Here is a 20,937-nt window from a genome sequence, read left to right on the forward strand (position 1 = left end):
GTTGGAAGATAAAGTCAAAGTAATCTCTTAGACAGAAAACAATAAAGGAATGGAAAAATCAGTAAAAGAAAGATCAATCAATTCAGTATCCAAATGCAACCCACGGGAGTTTCAGAATGAGAAAGCAGAGAGAGAAAAAAAGTATATAAATATTACAAGATAACTGCCCAGAAATAAAGAACAGCACAAACTTAGTGCCCAGCACAATGAAGAACCAAAAACAAAGACCCACAGAAACGCAAACACAGAGTGAAAATCTTAATAGCACCAGGGGTAGAGAAGGGGGAGGAGGTCACATATAAAGAAATGACATCTATTTTTTCAGCAACATGAAAAGTCTGAAGGCAGGAATACTAGAAGTTAGAAGTTATATTTTTTAAAGTCTTAGAGAAAATTATTTCCATCCTATATTACTCTAGCCTAGCCAAACAAACTATTCAAATGTGAAAGTACAAATAAAGGTATTTTTAAAAACACAAGGTCTAAAAAAATTTACTTCCTATTCACACTTTCTCATGAAGGTACAGAAGGATGTGCACAATCAAATGACAAGTGATTTAGGGAACAGCGGATCTATCCATATGTAAGAGGCACAGAGAAGAGTCAGCACAAAAAAAAAATGAAAGGGGGATCCCAGGAGAGGGTTGTATACAGAAATAAAGAACTGCAAAAACTGGGGTAGGAGACATCTAGAAAGTATGTCTATTAGGGGAAAAAAATGTAATTGAAAAAAATTATCTGACAGCTATGACATGAAAAACTACTGTTGAGCTATTGGGCGGTGGTGAAAGAAATAATCAGATTTTTTAAAAAGTCATGAGAAATGAATGAAGCAAACTTTAACTCCCGGCAAAACTAAAAGTTATCCAAGAAAGGAAATGTAATTATAGTATAGTGAAATACTTATATCAGTAGTGAACAAAGTTAAAAAGATTTAGTAATGAAAACAGTAAAATGGTCTTAACCTAAAGTTGAGATGCGATTATATTGGGAGGATGGTGAAGGGTGGGAAAGAGAGGGTATAAAGCAATACAATCCTCATTAAATAATGTCAAACGGAAGAATTTAAAAGATAACACACATTAATGATTGTATGAATGTGTGTGTGGATTTTAAAAAGAAACAGATATAAAAAGGCAGTTTCATTTGATTTTTTAATACCACCTATAAAGTAGGTATACACTTCTAAACTTTGTCTATTTTTAAAAACTTAGATTCCCTGGGTTACAAGTTATCCTAGGAGGAAGGAACATATGTGCCTTTAACCTATTGGTTTTCTAATGCTTGATTCTTATGTCTGACACAAAGGTGGAGACTCTCCATTTCCTGATTGAGTTAACTGGGCCATGAATACCTCCCATTCCCACTTTACTATTACCCTCCCCCTCAAAAACAATCACCGCCCCTGTCCATCCACAGGTGATGTGACTACCTGGGCAATCTTAGAAAAAGACGATGGCGCTTTCCAACAGTCAGGGCAGTGCTGGTACCACACACAAGATTAGACAAGGGGTGCTTACTGGAAGTCCCAAGAAATTAGATACTTTCAGTTTTTCGCTAAGTCACGAATTAAACAGTGTGGTTACACTCAACTGCCAAGACAACAAGAGACCTATACTGAAATGTAAGTATCAAAATAAATACTGAATAGATTTATCATGAAATTGTTTTATCCAGTAAATGAAAATGACTTAAATTCTGAGATCCTTCCTAAAATAATGAAAGAGAGCTAAAAATTATGTATTCCTCTCTGTGTCCTGCAAGCTAAAAATCTCAGTTCCGAGTACATGGAAAACCACGGCTCCCTCTGCGATGTACAGGCTCTGGGGCACAGCGACCCCCCGGCCCTCGCAGGGCCTCCTCCCGGGCCTCAGTGACAGCAGAGATAACTATGTGGCAACATTTCACCTAGTTCCTTCCCCACTAAACCAGACCCCTCCTCCAGGGAAAGCCACGAATCTGATCCGGAGCCCCAGTAATTAGCACACTACCTGACACACAGAAAGGAGCGCAGTAATTCTTTTCCAGATATACTAATCAAATTATACCACTGTGATTACGGGCCTAAGCATTACAAGAAATGCTGCTGGTGGTTTAACAAGAAATACTCAACTTTTACAGATACTTTCTCCACAGTCTTTTAACTTGGATGGTTAAACAAAACAAAACAAAACAAAAAAAGGGAAGGCCACACTGCAATCAACGTTTTTAAAGGAAGAACCAACTGAATAAAAATAATTCATGTTTGTATTTCATGCAAATCTCTACTGTTCCTGGACTATTGCCAAGCTCAAACTCAGGCAGAGCAAGTAGTAATTTCCAACACCCTTAGCAGCCAATGAAACTAGCAGCATGTGCCTTCCCCCAGCCTCCCACACCTGTCACTGGGGTTGGTCATCTCTCCCTGTGGCAGGATATGGCGAGTTTACAGCTGACTCAGTTCGCCTACCAGCATATTCTGTATGAGGGAAACTGGACTCACTGGAACCTCACCTAGAAATGGTAAGTTTCCAACGAGGTATTTCAGCAGTTAGACAGGTATTTTATTATAATATGATACAATATATAATTGTCTTTGCAAAGTTGGGATTCCTGTCAACTGAGAATTTTCAAATGATTGTGTAACCCGATAAATATGGAAACAGCAATCACAGAACTACAAAATAGATAAGTAAAATTCTTCAATCACAATTCAGGTAATATTATCAACAATACTAGTACTTTGAGGAATATTTTGTTTTACAAACCGAGACATAAGCACTGAAGACATCTGAATCTTTCATTCATTAAGCAATTCAACAGTATTAAAAATGGGCTTATTACTTTTAACTGGAAAAATGTAAATACATTATATGTACACTTGAATCAGCTGCCGTCTGGGGAGAACAAGAGAAATGTGGAACAAACAAAATAACAGTTTAACTTTGCTATCATAAGGAAGCCTGAAAAAATATGTAGCTAGAAAAAGTAATATATCACATTTAAATGTATCCTACTAGAAGGTAAAAGTTATGTTTCTACAAAGAAATGGTTCTTTGTACACTAACAAAGCAAACATTAAATTCTCTTTTGAATTATATTAATGAAAATATTTGTACCATGGAACTAAATGGAATTTTAAGTAAAGAGCCATCTATTGAAAAAGTGAAAATAACTTCTTACACAGTGACACACAACAGTGTCTAATGATTTGTATCACACAAGAACAAAGTTACTTTATGGTGATGAGATGGGTTCTGTACCATGTACTGAGACTTCCATACCCTGATGTCTAGCACCGTGCTCAGTGACACTCAGAAGCAGTAACAAACCTTGCTGAAGATACATCCTCTCAACACCAGTGATGAAGAAATCTACACTTTTCCCTACCTTTAAACTCTACTACTCCAATGTCCACTTCTGTCACAGATTGCACTTACTTTCCCCCCTTTAAAAAAATGGACAAAGTACGTAATGTAACAATTTTCATGACACTGAACATCAGGCAATAAGGACAGTGGTGCCTGAGAAACAGGGAAAAACAAGGGGAGCCCGACTTGCCCAGCTGTGAGTTTCCAGCCGCAGTGCAGGCAGGGGAAAGCAGGCAGTGTGGATGTCTTTCCCTAAGTTGAGGAATGGAGCTGGGAGCCCGAGTGTGCCAAGAGGGCTGATGTTCACAGGTAAGAGTAAAGAAAAGGAGAAAGCTACAGAGAGAGAGGTTCTGGATATTAACAGTCTTCCCTCCAGGACTGAGCAGAGTAACGTCCAGCGCATGTGTATGAAGAAACAATATGAGGGTGGGGAAAGAACCACTGGCAAGGACTGTAAAGAATAAGCCTCAGGACAAACCCAGAAGAGTTCCTGTTCCTAAGCAGGGAGGGAAAACTGCATAGAACACTTGGAAGGAACTTGCCTCAAAGGGGGGACAAAATTAGTGCTAAATACCACTCTGGTCCCACCAATCAGAGTTTAAACATAGGACCAAAAAGGATCAAGCTGTTTCCAACTAAGGTAACTGGGTCCCACACCAAAGCTCAAGGACGTTTATACACACGCACACACACATGCAGGCCTATCTTCATCCAGCACTCAACAAGGTAAAGTTCACCATGTCTGGCACCCAATCAAAAATTATCAGAAATACAAAGAAGCATGAAAATATGACCCATAACCAAGAGAAAAGTCAATACATTGAAATACACACAAAAATGACAAAGATGTTCAAATTGGTGGGCAAGAAGACTCAGTTACAACTGTATTCCAACTGGTAAAACGGAAGAGAAAAAAGTGCACATCTTTAAATTAGAGATATGGAAACTATACGAAATAACCCAAATTGTCCTTCTAGAGATGAAAACTATAATGTCTGATATGTGAATACACTGGATGTACTTAATGGCAGATTAAAACAACACACAAGAAAAGACTCCTAAACCTGAAACAGAAAGAAAAAGAAAAAAAAAACCAGAAAAAAAAAGGAAGTCTAATGTATATGTACTTGATGCTACAGAAACCGGGGGTGGGGAAGAGGAAGACAGAATAAAATATTTTGGGGGAAAAAAGTGGCTGCAAAACTTCTAAATATAATGAACTATAAATTCAGATCCAAAACAGTCAATGAACTCCAAGCAAAAGACACACAAAGAAAAACACCATCATACAACCATACATATGACTACAGTCATATTGTAATCAAATAGCCTAAAACCAATAATAGAGAAAATTTTAAGAGGAGCCAGGGGAAAACAATCCTCATTATATAAAAAAACAACAAAAATAAGAAAAACTTATCAGAAACAATGAAAACCAGAAGACAATGGAGCAAATATCTTAAAAGTACTGAAAGAAAAATATTGTTAAACTAAAATTCTATTATTCTGTGAAAATATCTTTCAAACATGAAGCAATCACAAATTTCACAAAAAAGCACAAGTGATTAAAACAATGATAAATTAGACTTCAGCAAAATTAAAGGCTTTTCTTTTGATTCAAAAGACACCTCTAAGAAATTAAAAAGATAAGCCACAAACTATGAGAAAATACCTGCCAATCATATTAAACAACTTGGACCCAGGATATATAAAAAACTCTTAAAACTCAGTAATAAGAAAACAAAATAATCCAATTAAAAAATTAGTGAAAGTTCTGAATAGCTTTTTCACCAAAGAAGGCATACAAATGGTTGACACACATGGGAAAGATGCTCAGCGTCATTGTGACGAGGGAAATGCCAGTGAAACCCAATCACTTCCATAACAATGGCTACAATGAAGAGACAGAAGGCAACTGGTGGTGAGGATGTGGAGAAGAGCACTGCTGGTAGGAACACAAAATGGTACAAAATTGTTAGAAATATACCCCACGTCCTCCTAGTAGTAAGTAGGTAACTACTCAAAAGAAATGAAACCATGACGTCTACAGAAAGACTGACACGTGACTGTGACGGGCAGAACTGTTCCTAATAACTGAAAAGAGAAACAACCCAAAGTCGATAAATAAAATGCCTACTAGGCAATTAAACCTCCGACGACAACAGCGGAGGGGCCCGGGGTGAGACGGAGTGTACGGAGGGAAGGTTAGTATACGCTCTGTGAGGACGCGAGCTGAAGGGCAGGCTTTGGTAAGTGACACCGTGTATCTGAAACCTAAGGCAACAGCTAAAACAATACAACAAAATACGGCAAATACATTCTGTTGTTCCAAGTGATGCTTCCCACTGAGTGAAAACAAACCTGCCGAAATCTAACAAAAGGTAAGCTAAAAGATGGGAGACTGCCACAGGCGCTTTCTCTTGGCTTTTTAATTCTCTGAATTTCATTGACATCAGCATGCGTCTCGTCTCGTGTGAAGAAGATGGCAGAAAGTGGTACTTGGGGTGGGTTTCTATTCTGTGCTGTTTTCAAGGAACGATTTAACCTTTATCTTCTCCAATCTTAGGCAAAATTGCAACACTTCGGTCTCTACCTCCACACAATTAGCCTTTCATGTACATTAACCAAACAAGATTATTTACTATAAAACTATCTGATAACATAATTCAGCGTGTTTTAAAATTCAGTGCAAAAGGAAGAGTCACTAATGCTCCCCTGTGAGAAACTAAGAAGTATGAAAAATGATTCTAGGACTCATATGGCTTTGTTATTACAAGGTTTATGGAGCTAAAGCCCCCAGAAGGGTTTACGTTTCAAAATCCTCAACTGTACTCACTCTGAACTTGTTTAGATAGCACATCTTTATTCAGATTGTTAAAAAAAACACAAAGTGTGCATAGATATCACTGAAATATACCCACAGCAGAAACTCAAAACTACATCACAGTTTTCACTTCACTCCTCCCCATATCCTCTGTTTTTTGTTCTCCTAAAACCCCGGACACTGTCAGTCCTTGAATGAATAAAACGATTTTTTTAAGTCCGGTGCCCTTTGGGAAATCACATCTAAATTAGCCCAGCAAATGTTGTAGAAAAATGCTTCACAAAGAAAAACTTTTGAGATACAGAAAGAATTTCTATTCAGGTCATATAAAAACTAACCAGAACAGGAGAGATATTTGGGGGTTGGAAAAACAACAAAAACGTATAGACCAAAACACACTTATTCATGATAACCATAAATATATATATCTTAGTATTTCCTCTGTTTGTCTATTCATAATCAGAGTAAAAAATGTCACTAAATCACTATGAAGGAATTTTAAATAAATCAGATGTTGTTACTATTGAGATAAACTAGTAAATCAAACTGAACGAAAAATATGGTAGGGGGCTCATTCAAGAAAAATAAATCAGTGGAATGGTTTTAGAGAGTTAAAAATATAAACTAAATGGAATATTCTTTATTCATTTCATGTGCCTTTAGCCTCTATTTAATAATGGGAATTCTGTGGTGCTTAAAACACTAAGTTCCTTTTAAATCAACAATAAAAAAAATTGGTTGCTTTGCATAAAAGTAAAAATATATATGCAGGAAGAAGAGCAACTTAGAAACTCACTAATAAAATAAACCTACATATCCTATTAAAATGCATTTTAAATTTATTTATAGGAAACATTAAATAAAGCATAGAATTTGAGAACCAGAAAGGATGTTAAAGATCATTTAGTTGGAGTTTATTACACGAAGTTAGAAACTACATTTGCTTACATCACCACTGTTCAAAAGAACTTGCTGTGACAAGAGAAACCGTCTATATTCTGTGCTGTCCAATATGATAGCCACTAACCACGTGTAGCTATTTAAATTCATTAAAATGAAACAAAATTTAAAACTCAGTTCCTTAGTCGCATTGCAAGCTCTCAGTAGTCACATACTTGACGGCTACAGAACCGCACAGCACAAAGCCTTACACAACATGTAGTGAGACTGTACAACACACAATGACAGCAATCAGTAAGTCGCTCCTTTCTATGATTTTCCTACCTCCTTCAAAAGAATTAAAATACAAAGAAATTCCTGAAAGTATAAAATGCCTTTTTAATGGAATTTTTTTACCAGAATTCCTAGGCTGACAGTTGGGTGGGTCCTCTGTTAGGGATCATTTGTTTTAAAGAAGTATCTCTGAATTGAAACCTATCCCATTTCTAATTTTTATAGGTTCCTCCAGCTAGATCCAGTTGAACGTGAGGAGACTGCTGTAATGCAAGTGCTCACCTGAATCCCAAAGATTACCTAGGACACACCAAGGGCCGACCTGAAGTAACAGAAAGACAGCCTCCTATTTCAATAAACAACAGGGGTGGGAGAGGCAGCTCTGCTTAGAGTACTGAATTCAAACTCTGGGACCCAAGTTTACATTTACATGCTTACTTGAATATGTTAATCCCGCACTGGTAACTAAAGAAAAGTTCTTCATCAAGATTACACGATCTCATTAAAATATTCTTAATAAAGCAGATTTGCACAATTTTATACTCAGAGAGGCAAAAGTGAGGGCCCTGGGTGAAGTGGGCAGCTCATGTCAGCTGTGGTCCTTGCTGGTGCTGTGACACTGAGAAACCACTGGGCGCCCCTGGCTTCCGACTGCCCCCACCCCACCCACCACCTGCAAACTAAGGTTACCAGCCTGGACACCCCTTACTTCTCGTTTCTGAGTGTTAGTCCATCGCACATTGTTAAGTGCTCAGTAAACATCTGAGAACTGCTGTTGTTGACTACATAGATACTGGTTAACATTCCTTCTAGAATTTCAATCTTCTAATTTTCATTTAGGAATTCTGGAGAAAATGTCTTGTCAAATGAATATAAAGAATTGTTTTAGCCTTTTTATGTACTAGTTTTTAAATCTGAAGTTCAGAATTCTATGAACTAAGGAATGTCCTTCCTAGACTTCTAAGATGGCCCCCAAGACCCCTGGCTCCTGCTGTACATACCGTGTTATAATCCTCTCCCTGTGATTATACCGACAATTAAGTTACATGACATGACAAAGGTCAGGCACTCTGCAGATGAAGTTAAGGTCCCCAATCGGTTGACTCTGAGTTAATCAGAAAAGAGGTTATCCTGGGTGGGCCTGACCTAATCAGGAGAGCTCTTTAAATCAGTCAGAGAGACTCTCAGCTGGCCTTGCAGAAGCAAGCTGCTCTGAGTTCTACTCGTATGGCTGCAACGAAATAAATTTTGCCAACAACCACATGAGCTTGGAAGAAGACTCCAAGCCTCAGATGAGACCCCAGCCCGACTGACAAGCTGAGCAAAGGACTCGGGTATGCCATGCCCAGATTCCTGACCCATGGAAACTATGAAATAAAAATATGGGTGTTGTTTTAAGCCTGTAAGTTAGTGGTAATTTATTACAAAAGCTAACACATTCCCAAGCTCATCCACTGTCTACTGTTTGATATATCTCATTCAGAAATTTTCTCTGGACACAGGTACACACACTTCTCTCAACCACTCTACATTACATAATGCCACATGTTATTATCCCCATTTTAAAGATGAGGAACTTGAGGCTAACTGACATGGAAATAAACTAAGTTCTCCTGTAGGACGGCATTAGTGAGCTCATGTCATCTTCTATCAGTAAGGATGGGAGGCTCATTTCGCTCATGACAAAGTCATAATTTTTTCAAGATTACAAAGTAAAAGCAGAAACAGGAATCTCTGAATTCAAGTATACTTGAATGCAAAGCCCAAAAATCCCACCAATTTTTCAGTTTTTATTCTCTGATAATTACTGTTAATTAGAAATAAATGTCTGAAAACTTCATCAAGAGTGCATTTCAGGATACCTGAAGGTGAAGGAGGGTGGCAGTAACCTCTGTCGTTTGTGTGACTAGCATGGGAAGTCCGCTGGCTAAGGAAACCAGCAGTACAGAGAAACATCAGCACCCAGAGAAAATCAGAGATCTACACTTCCACAGAAAATACAAACTGGGGCAAAACTATTTTTCTCCACTAGAAATCCAGGAGTATGCAGGGAGGATGGTCAAAGCAGAGCTGAGAGAGAGCGAGGTCCTGCATATGACGGGGCACTCGCTCGGGTCACAAACATCGACTGTTGTAATTCAGCTTGAGCAAGACATAAATACATTGCACAATACACAGGGGATAAAAGCAAAATCCACTGAGGCAGCAGAAGGCAAATGGCACCCCGAGTGTTCTATCATGTGAGTACAGAGAGGGAATACAAGAGAGGTACAACAAACAATACAGAGCGGAATGTTGTACCATTAGCTACAAACAGCTGTCTTATACCCCAAAAGGATCTCTTTCCAATGCTGTTTACTAATCACAAACATTTGGCAGTATTTATCAAATAGGATTAAAATAGTTTAGAACAAATTGTTGTTAATATTCCAAAATTTAAAACATCATAGCAGAATTACTAAGCAATCTTGATTAAAATAGTTACACATATTTCAAGTGAAATAGAATATAATTTCAAACTTTTTAAAAATAAAATATTCAAAAGTAATGTTCTAAAAATTGAAAGCTTTTATTCCTAGTAATTAAACATAATATTGTATATAATGTATACATTCTAGAGTTTGCTTATTGATACAGAAAGGGTAAACATTAATTTTCTTTACATTGTCTGAACTGTTTTACCTAGGTTTGTCTTTTACCATAATGAAAAGGCGTTACAGAATGAAAAATAAGCAAGACAAAAGAAAATTAAATTGAACTTATTGTGCCTTCTAAGTTATCAGACAATGTACTTTTTTTAGAAAATCAGAATATAGTACTGAAGTATGTTTTTAAACTTCTATTTTAATAAATGTTCCAGAATCTAAGATTCCCTGGCCAAATAAATCTCACATACATTAAGTCACACATCTGTAGTTAGAGATTAACAGTTATAAAACTAGTGCCATTGGAATAAGGCTGAATAAGGTTAATTAAATTGGCTTATGGGGAACTACATGTAAAGTAATTATTGTATTATTATGAGACCTTAAATTTTTCCCTGACATCTCTTTTCAATAAATGAAGAAAATTCTGGTTCACTATACCTACCATGTGAATTTAGTAGCTTAAACAAAGTTCATTCAGACTACACTCCTTTCTCCAGCTGGCTGTCTTAAAACATACACCAGCACCCAACTCAGGGGGAGAACCTGCGGTGTAAATCCGACATCACAGTACAACCACCCAGCACCCACCCTTGGGCTGGAAAGAGACACAATTTTAGCCTAGACTAACAAATGTGTTCTGAATAAAGATTTGCATTCACACTGAATATTACCTGGATAATTTTGTTGACAAACACAAAATCAACGGAGATATTAATAGCAGGGTATGCTTGTACTCAGTGTCCATTCTTGAAATAATTTATAAATAAATGACACACTCAGGTTCATCTCTAAGTCAACTTGTTTGGAACCTGGAAACGTATTTTCCACAAATACACTAAGTTGAAGTTAAATTTCTCAAAAATTTCAACATATAAATAGAACCAACGTTACCAGAAGCTAAATGTGTTTACAACAGTGCTTTCCTCAGGAGCAAAAGTCACCCAGCTTCGTGCCGGGGCCCATCCCCCACCTGTCTTGAGTCCCCTCACTCGCAGTAGGAAGAGACCTGCTTGCAGGTGCCCCCATTCCTTCACTCCAAGCAACCAGAACAAAATCTCAAGCCGGAGTAACCATTAACAATAAAAATGACCTACCATTTACTGAGGTGCAGGATGAGCACATCTCAACTAATCCTAACAACAATCCTATGCAGAAAGAACTTTTATTCCCCATCTTCAGCAAAACAAACAGGTAAAAAGAAAAGTCACATAAATTGCTCAGGTCACAGAGCTAGAACTGCTGGTACTGAGATTCAAACTGAAATCCAACAAAAGAGCATATACACTGCCTACATCTTAAAGGCAAAATTAAATAAGTCTAACCTGAAAATTCTCAAAACTTAAAGATTACTGAATTTTTTTTGCACGATCCATAATAAACTCCAAATGTACATTTAAATATGACTTTTGGATAATCAAGCTGTTGAACAACAAAAAATTTTTACTGTTCACAAACTCCCCCCAAAGATAATTAGCGACCTATGATTTTACATTAGGTTCCAAAATTTCAAACTTGTATTTAATATAAAAGAAGTGGAAAAGGAGACTATTAAACATTATTGGTTGGTGCAAAAGTAATTGCGATTTTAAAGGTTAAAAATAATTGCAAAAACTGCAATTATTTTTGCACCAACTTAATATATTTCTATTGCAAAAACTTTTTCCCTAAATTGAAATCACTAGGTTTTATTTTAAACTTTATTAACTTTATTCTAAGCTTTCTACAACTATTAACATACATTCGTACATTGAAGTGCAAATTTAGTTGATTCCATTAACCCCTGCAAAACTGGACAAAACAGCGTCGGAATTAGCAACAGTAATTTTTCTTAAATGACACACACTTTCCACACTATTAAGATAAAGTAGAGGGAGATTGAGCAAGAAAGATAGCTGCTTTAGAAAAACAAGCCTCACCTAGACGAACAGAAGCGCCTCTGTGAAGGGTGGAAAACACTGGTCTCATATTCTTAACAGGGACAAGCCAGACAAAATTTAGAAAATAAACTGTGCAGTCACGTTCAATATAAGAATCAGCAAAGTAATGGCAAGGACTGGACTGCTGAATTATGTTATTACTTTGAACCTTAAAAAATATTTAAAAAACAAAAACAAATTCTTGATCACAGCTGCTCTATGTAAAAACACACACACACACACACACACATACACACACACACACAAAACAGGAAATAACTGAATTTCAAACTGCTGATAACTGATGTCTACCACATGGGGAATAAAATACATATGCAGATGTATATGCAATAAAAAAAGTTACTTATGAAATATTCATTTGAAAAGTAATTAAGTCTTCCAATTGAAAAACTAACCTTTCACAACATAAAACTCATCATGTAGTTTCGAAATTAACACATTCTTCTGTCCTCTGGTGCTTATTACAATTCATTTAGCACCTCCTCTACATTGATACTTGGATTTTTCAGATATTTTTCATTTTCTAAAAGCTAAAATAAAACAGAACCAAAGAATGATTCTCCCCAAATATCCAAAACAAAACCTTTACAGACCACGTACACAAGACATAATTACAACCTTAGTAAATTTTCCCAAAATTTTTTATGAAAAATAAAACCTTTTCAAATTAGAGAATCCATACTTCAATTGAGGTTAATTAAGCTGTTTTTAAAAAATGAAACAGATTGAAAATGTATCCTCTGTCTTGCAAAATCAATAATTCCAAACTTGTAATTTTTACGCATAGAAAGACATACAAATACAGGCACACAACATTCTTTGGCCTGAGTACACACATAAGATTATATTATCATAAAAAAAACTTAAAACTACAAATCTCTCAAATAATCCTGTCCTAATTCTCCCTACACAAAGTATCAAATTAGCCTGTCTGTAGTCTCAGCACGTAAGCATGAAGAGATTTTTTTTTTTTTTTTTTTTTTTGGTCAGGGGAAGAAATTAGCAGGATTTTAGGCTTCAATGGCCAAAACAGACTATTAGCTTCCATTTGGCTATTAGTCAAATAAGCAGAGTGGTCTCTAAAGTGTCACCAACAGATAGCAATAAATTCTCAAAATGAGACTCAGTGCCTGCTTTTCTCATGTGGAAGGGAATGAAAAAAGCTGACTCAGCGTATGCAGTACATCCATTCAAGTCACATACTACTGATGTCAGAGAGAGCCGTGACAGCTCATAGTCTTGAGGAGCCAAAGGTCGAGAGATGACTTAATAAGGCATGCAGCTGAGTCCAGGACAAGGCCAAGTTGGGGGGAGGGAGGACTAGGGACAACACTCCCCACAACTGAGGCCAAAATGCAGGATCTTTGTGACTGCTTCCAAGAATAACAGAAGAGATTCTGCAATTGAAACAAAAATTCTTGTGTGCAAGAATTTCTCATTCGAGTGTTATTAAGCAGCTTCTTTCCATACCTGGCCAACACGTCTGCATTCTAAAGAAAAACAGAACAGAAAACCGGTTCAGAATCCTGACTCACGCCATGCCTAGTTTATGCTATAGATTATCTGTCATCTCTCTCAGACCTCTAGCTCATAAGCATATTCAAATATTCTGTTTTTGAGATAAACACGATACAATTTCTGTAAACAAGGAGCATCTCAAATATAGCAAGAGGAAATGTTTTTGAGGAATCTTATTTGTTCGTTTTACACTCTTCCATGGTTTTGATTTAAAGTAGCATTTGATCATTCTTAGTTAAATGCTACTCAGAATTATTTTTTAATGTCTAAGTATCATTCTGAACACTAAAGAAAAGAGCACAACTCAAAAATGCAATGCTTACTTATACAGTATATTTAGGTTTAATATTTTCTTAAATGGGCTTATTCCATATGGATGCTATGCAATCATTTAAAATGGTGATATACAACTATATTTGATAGGAAATTATGTTAAGTTTTCTAAGCAGGTTATAAACAGTACATAGATGATATGACTCTGCTTTTCTAAAATAAATGAATTATCCATGAATATACGCTGAGAAAAAAAACTAAGAAGATAAAGAAAATAGTAATCTCAACTTTATAATGAATCTGTATTACCTATGTGATTAGAATAACCAATAAAGCTATTTTAAAAGAGAGAAAACTTATCACTGGGCAGTAGGTTTCTTTCTTATTTCCAAATCTAACTCTACGTTCCTTAGTCTACGCAAGAATGCAACACAAAATGTAAGTAAAACAAAGACTGATTTTTAAACCACTAAAACAAACAGAATCTATCAAAATAAGTTCTGTCAACTACACGATACTTCTAAAGAAACTGACAGAGGAACTTTTCTGAAAAACCACTTTCTAAAAATAAAAAATAAGAACTAAATTAAGAAACACTGAGGGGTATTTTACACTGGTTTTATTTAGAAATTTTAGAAATAACTGCTTAAAGACAACAAAGGTGAAAAAAGGACCTCTGAATTTACTGCTGAATTGTCATTTACCCTTTTAAACTATTTTTAAAGAATATATATGTATATATTAAATTATTCTATGAAATAAATCAGTGCATCCATTCTTTCTAGCAAAAATAGGGTAGATGGTATAGTGGAGTTGACTTATTTTTTATAAGAAGAAAGAATCGGCAGACTGTTCCTCTCACATGACATTTCTAATTTTATTTCAGAATACATAGTACACAGAAATAGTACGAATTTTCTTTTTAAAATACATTCCTTAACAAATACAACAAAATACATTCCTCAGTCATGTAAGATGAGAGTTTTTCCTTAGTCTCTTGTGCCCATTTATTTCTGGTTGAAGAAACAAGCAGCAAATACTACCTGTGCACAGATTTCACATTCAACAAGAGATAAAAGCTATGCATCCAGTGACCCTGTCCTTCAGCCTAATTCCAAGCATTCCAATAACACTCCTCACCAGGCTTCTCTCAAGAGGTCACTCGAGTGGTGACCCATATACATGGGTAAGTGCAGGTGAAGGGCCAGGCGCATGTGCTGGTGAACAGCTCCACACCTGCGTAACGCAGGGTGACCCAGATGAGGACAGAGGCTTGGGGGTGCAATACTTGCCGACGGGCAACAGCCAGAAAGCCACTGAAGGGCCGGGGCTCATGCTGTACACAGGAAGTCACCTCAGGTCCATGAGTAAGAGCCAGTCACAGTTCTCTAAGTCAGAACTTCATTTCACCACCTCCCACAAAATGTCTTTACTGGTGATTTCTTTCATTTCACTCTGCAAAATATACACCTTCGGTTGTGTGGAATACCATCATATTTTAAAAGTGTAGTTTGGCTTGGAATCTGACAGTGAAAGGAAGCTGATTAAACATAAAAACGACTGTAGTACCTGGTTTCCACTCGACAGCCCTGATGCCGTGTGCACTCACGCCCCCACACACACCCCCGCCACCCTGCGAGCATGCATTCCACTTGTTTACGAGTCTGAGAAGTGAGCAACAGATGTGTGCAAAACGGAGGGACCTGGGGTTTCTGCCTTTCTTTTTTTTATTTTCTAAGAGGTTGATTTCTTTCCTTTTCCGTGAGAACACATAAAACTTCAAATTTAGAAATCAATGTTCCATTTTACAACTATTTATTTATTCCTTTTTAACAACGTAAAAATGTGGCCCACTTTGCAATGGTTTTTCAAAATGGCACCCTGAACTATACAGGAAAATAGAGCTCCGCTCTCCAAACTTTCTGGTGCTCTGTTTCGTAAAATATTCAAAGACTAATTCTGCTTCTTCACTGAACAGAAATCACCCCTCTAAATTCAAGCCTTTAATAAAATAGAGGAGAAGAACATTGTATGCCTAAGATTCTAAAACCCTGTAACTTTGCTAAATCCAAATCCAATTGTAGTTTCCCACTCTTTTTTTTCTGAGAATAATTTGGGGTTCTCCCTCATTTGACAACTGCCCATTAAGTATATAAAAAATAAATGCAAAGACCAGCCATGAAACTACTGCTTTAATTTTTAAGGCTTTAGTAAATAGCTGCTCTATGGAAACTGACTCAAAGGAACGCACACCCAAACTCATTCAAACTAAACACATTTGCTCATAAACATAGTACCTTTAAGGGCAGCACTTTGCCAATAAAACAAAGTTTATGCACATTATTTCTTGCTGGTTGACTAATATAATTACCAAATGAAAATATAATTTTAGCTTACTATAAACTAGGATAAATTATTTTAAGAACAATAATTCCATTATATCAATGCACAAGGGAACTTACTATGAGTCAATAAAGGACATCTGTCTTACAAACAGATGCCACATCACACATGTACAAAGCCTAATTCCCTATCAGAAAACAGAAATTTGTTTTATTTTTAAGCAAAGAAATTTAGGAATTGTACAGGAAAATGAAATACTGATTTTAAAAAATCACAACAATAATGTAGGATGAACACAGTGTTCTCAGTATAACTCAAGAAGTGGACAATCTTCGAAGACAATTCTGAATGAAAATTTAACCAGGAAACACCGGCAGCCACAGACAAGTCAGAAATAGAAGCATGGTGTGCAGACTTCTCACCTGCCAGTGATCGATTAAAGAAGGGCTTGGGTTAAAGGGAAAGAAAAGTCATTTCAACTCAACTCCTTCGAAAAGTAGGCTGTTTCCGTCCTGTGTTGAGAAAACGAAATGCTCTTCATAACAAGCCAAAGTGACCTACCTCTCTTTAAATGCACTTTACGTCAACAAAGAGTTATAACAAGGAGAAAGCATTATTCACACACACACCCCCACCCCACCGCACAGCACCCGCCACTCCCATTCTAAGCTCACAGGTCAGAGCTTCCACAGCAGAAACAAAACCTTCATGGCCGTATGTCTCAAATGTATCTGTTACACCACTTTCCACTTTTAACAGTACTCCCAGATTTCAGTCAACTAAACTACATACAAAGAAAACTATAGCAGGAGAAAGATAAAGCTTTAAATAATATTTATTTATTTATTTATTTATTTATTTATTTATTTATTTATTTACTGGGGAGAGGTGAGGAAGGATCCATATTTTTAAAACTGATGATACATTTAAAAAGAAAAACTAACTCAGTTGATGTAGTCAACAACTAACTCTATAAAAAATTACACTTTCTTCCTAAAGACATCTGTTAAATTTTTACTAACTGCTAAAATTTTATTCAAAATATCTTGATAAAAAGACATCACATCCAACTTTTTAAGAGGTATTAAGAACAAAACCCTATATACACTGTAACAACAAACAACGCAAATTAGTCAAGACCTTTTTCAATAGAATAAAGTAAAGGTCATTTTCTTGCTTTCACCCTTCATGAATAATAGACTAAAAAGCAGAATATTATACTCAACCATTAAAAATAGGAACTCAACTATTCCTATTAATAGAAAAAAGAATTCCATTTGCATAGCATCTTTCCAATGCAAGTCCCACAGACTCATTTAATAACCATCCTATAATCTTATTAACAAAAGTATTATAATTAAACAGTCCTTGGGGTTTTGTGTTTAGTTTGAGGCACATGTAAGTAGTTAATGATTTTACTGAACTGAAAATTCCAGATAACAACCAAGTTGGAAGAAAGGGGCGGGGATTCTTTTTTTTCCTTACCTTGACAAATACTGGGCTTCATTAGTAAACCAACTCCCCGTCACTCCCATCTTCATCATCTTGTATGCTTTGCTTCATTAACTGGACTACAATCGCTCCTTGGTTTTAACAGAGCTTTTTGAATCGAAATTACCCAGATTACTGACTTTTCCAAAAAGAGGGATGAGGAGGGGACTACTATTTCTCAAATGAAGAAAAGAGAAACCTAGATTGTAATTTAAAAGAATGATTATTCAAAAGAAATACTGAAGACATTGGAAGACATTTAAATATCCCACAACAAGATGCGTAAATGTACATGGCAATAAAATATTAATATATTTGCTGAAACACACTTCATAATCTCACAAACTCTGTATTGCTTTATCTTCCTTCAAACCAGGAATGTATCCATCATAATAGCGCACTACACAGACTCAAGCATTGCTTAGTAAAGTGAATTGATAAATTCCCCTTCTCCCATCATAAATAAAGCAAATTAGGTTTATAGACGGAATGAGTAAGAACAACGGGCAATAATAACGCATCCATCTACTTTTGATGCTGAAGTGCATGGAGTGCCACAGAATCAAACAAATATTGAGAAATTATTATTACTCATTCCTAATGGTTTTCCTCCTCTTTAAAGAATGGGGCAGTAAACATTTTAAAAATAAAATGATGTTCCCAGGTGTGGGATAATGACTACGAAAAACATTAGGATTTAACCTTTTGGTATCAGGAAAACTGACTGTACTATGTGAAAATGCAATGTTTCGTGAAATGACTGCAGACAACGAGCAAAAGCTGAATTTTGAAGGTGGTGACAAGTGAATCAGAAATCCTGAAACATATTATTCAAACTACCCAACTACATTATTTCTAACGTAAAATATAGTTCTTACAAAAACTCTAAACATGCAGAGCACTAAAAACAGTGAATGAAGTGACTAGTCTTAGTTGGAAGGGGAAGGCTGGGCCGCGTGCAAATTCCCTAACAGAGCACGATCCAGTTGTCGGGGACCTTGGGAGGAGAGCAGTACGGACTCAACACCAGTCTCTCATGTCCTTCGTCATCTCCATCCTCACCTGGCAAATGAGGAAACAGGCCTTCAAAGGTCAAGTCTGAACATTTCTACGCTGCCCTGACATCGCCACCTATTCTCATGCTCTAAATATGAAACTATCTGAGACTCATGGGAGAAAACATCTCTTGATGCCCTTTACAATTAAACAAAAGGGGAAAATCCTAACTATCAGTAGACACCATCTGTATGCAATCAAGGAACATTATTTACAACACCACAGGCTCAACCATAAGCTATTTCTCAGACATGTCACCTAAGTTATGAGAAAGATGCCAAATGATAAGCCTGAAGACATTTTACACTCTGTATCCTAGCGCTCCAGCTCACACCTGCACGGTGGGGTGGGCAGGCAGAATCCTGGAACTCCACAGGACACACTGCTCCCCGTGGGTCACACCACTCCTTGACCTAGCACCATTGCCAGGAGAACCGACTTCTCACAGCTGAAGCTGACTTTGACATTGGTGTGTAGGCGGGAGAGAGGTGGGAGCAACCAAAAGACACACTTAAGGTAGCTACTCTGTAATAACTACGGATTTCTAGTAAATATAGGTAATCGGAAGGTCAGAGAAATAGGAAGCAGAAAGACACGTAAGCACCTCTGCTTTCTAACGTCTAAAACATTCACTCACTGAACATACAATTATCCTTATTCCTGAAATCTTGGTTTTCAGCCAATGTGCAAACACCCAGAAACTTTACATTTACAATATACATGTACCTTCAATCTCCTGTACACGTGTTTAAACGCTAGTTCAGAATGCATTGCAAATCAATGATTTATATGCCAAGAACTTGAAAGCCTTAATTTAAGCATATTGTTATTTTCAACAAAATCCACTTTGCAGTAAAAACATGACTACACAGGATCCATAATCTAGGTCTGCACTGTCCTATATGGTAGCTATTAGCCAAACATGGCCATGTAAATTTAATTAAAATTTAAAATTCAACTGCTCACACTGGCCATATTTCAAGTGCTACACAGAACATATGGTGAGTGGCTAACATGTTGAACAACACAGATATGGAATATTTTCCTACTGCACACAGCTCGATTGCACAATGCTGACCTAGAATATCTAGAGTCCCTGTAACATACTTTCTGCTACAAATGCTGTAAACAGCAATATTCAGCAACCAAAATTCACTCATATATTTTTCTCTTGGGGAAAGACGCAAAATTCACTTAATGACAATCACACTAAGTGTGTCATTGGAGTGACTCCATCCTCCTGGGTGGCAGGTCACCAGTCACCGGGGGGCCTACTGGTGATGAAGGAAAAAGAACACTGTCCCTAGAGACTAGCTCCAGAGGATTATTTCCCACCTGCTGGCCCAGAACCAGCACCGTCGGAAGCACTTTTTTCCCCAATCTATAACACTTAGTGCCAAATTTTAAATTTGTAAGTGCTCTGCCTGCCAGATACCTAGCTCCAGAATTTGAGCCCTGGCCTCTGCAGGGAGAAGGTACGGGTGTGGGAGCAGCGGAGAAGGCTTATTACAAGTCCAGCAGAAAGTGTGTGTCTGTCCTCCATGAATACAGGAAAAGACCTGGCACCCATTTAAAAAAAGACCGTCTTTTGTATGAGTGACCCGCTGGCGCAGCCTTCCCTCCCCTCCCACAGGTTCTGCTGCGCAGGGAGGCAAAGCCCCTTGCACTGCAGAGGCGGGTGCCCTGCGCTCTTCCCCAGATCCAGGCCCCCAGTGCACATCTTCCCCGAGGTTTGGATCCTTACAAAAGACTACGCCAGTTTTAACTTCCCTAGTACCCAGCATCCCCTCAGTCCTGGATGGACATGGCATGTCAGATACACAGAGGAATGCAGAGGAATGTGAGGAAGGACACGAGGCCCCTACATCCACTCTCTGCTGTTCTAGGAACCATCCTGACGGGATAGGCTCTGGGCTTCTGTGACCAACAGTCTAATTACCTGGAATTTTAGGCCCCTCAAATGGGACCATGTCATTTCTAAGATCCAACATCCGGGAGGAAGGGTATACTTTCTGCCTTGGACCCATGACATTTAGGCTGTTTCTAGGGCCCTTCAGGAGATGGGTATAGGTTCTGCTACCTCTTCTTGATGCTTACCTTGGCTACTCCTTCTGGATATAGGGAAGACGCGAACGAATGCCACTAGAGGCACTGATGAACTGGCTTACAAAGCAGATTTTCTTCTCTAAGAAAACTTAGGTTTAATGAAGATAAAATTATCTCAATGGCAAATTATGTATAACTTTCAATATTACAGAACCTTTATATGTATTATTGCATTGGAAAAGTCATGTATAATCCACAACGAATACTTTTGAAAAACA

The 20,937-nt window shown here is 37.2% G+C and overlaps 1 protein-coding gene and 1 long non-coding RNA gene across 12 annotated transcripts in view; one reads left to right on the forward strand and one right to left on the reverse strand.

The window, feature by feature from the left end:
* Positions 1-20,937, reverse strand: part of ARID1B (AT-rich interaction domain 1B) — a 398,476-nt gene that overhangs the window by 205,370 nt on the left and 172,169 nt on the right. The gene's annotated exons all lie outside the window — the stretch shown is intronic.
* Positions 1,847-7,869, forward strand: LOC141571921 (uncharacterized). The gene is made up of 2 exons (XR_012496964.2): positions 1,847-2,502; positions 7,573-7,869. It is a non-coding gene; the product is annotated as an uncharacterized LOC141571921 (long non-coding RNA).

Source organism: Rhinolophus sinicus, chromosome 2 (genome assembly GCF_057876585.1).
Source record: "Rhinolophus sinicus isolate RSI-liver-muscle chromosome 2, RSI-T2T, whole genome shotgun sequence".
NCBI lineage: Eukaryota > Metazoa > Chordata > Mammalia > Chiroptera > Rhinolophidae > Rhinolophus > Rhinolophus sinicus.